Genomic DNA, 466 nt, shown 5'->3' on the forward strand with positions numbered 1-466 from the left:
TCCCAAGTGCTGGGATTAAAGGTGTGCACCACCACTGCCCAGCCAGATTATCCTACTTCTTCTTCTTCTTTTTTTTTTTTTTTAAGTTTTATTTATTTATTATATGTAAGTACACTGGAGCTATCTTCAGACACTCCAGAAGAGGGCATCAGATCTCATTTCGGATGGTTGTGAGCCATCATGTGGTGCTGGGATTTGAACTCAGGACCTTCGGAAAAGCAGTCAGTGCTCTTAACGGCTGAGCCATCTCTCCAGCCCAATTATCCTACTTCTTCTTCTTTTTTTTTTTTTTTTAAAGATTTATTTCTTTATTATATGTAAGTACACTGGAGCCGTCTTCAGACACTCCAGAAGAGGGCGTCAGATCTTGTTACGGATGGTTNTGAGCCACCATGTGGTTGCTGGGATTTGAACTCCGGACCTTTAGAAGAGCAGTCGGGTGCTCTTACCCACTGAGCCATCTCAC

This window comes from Mus pahari, chromosome 1, assembly GCF_900095145.1.
Source record: "Mus pahari chromosome 1, PAHARI_EIJ_v1.1, whole genome shotgun sequence".
NCBI classification, from domain to species: domain Eukaryota; kingdom Metazoa; phylum Chordata; class Mammalia; order Rodentia; family Muridae; genus Mus; species Mus pahari.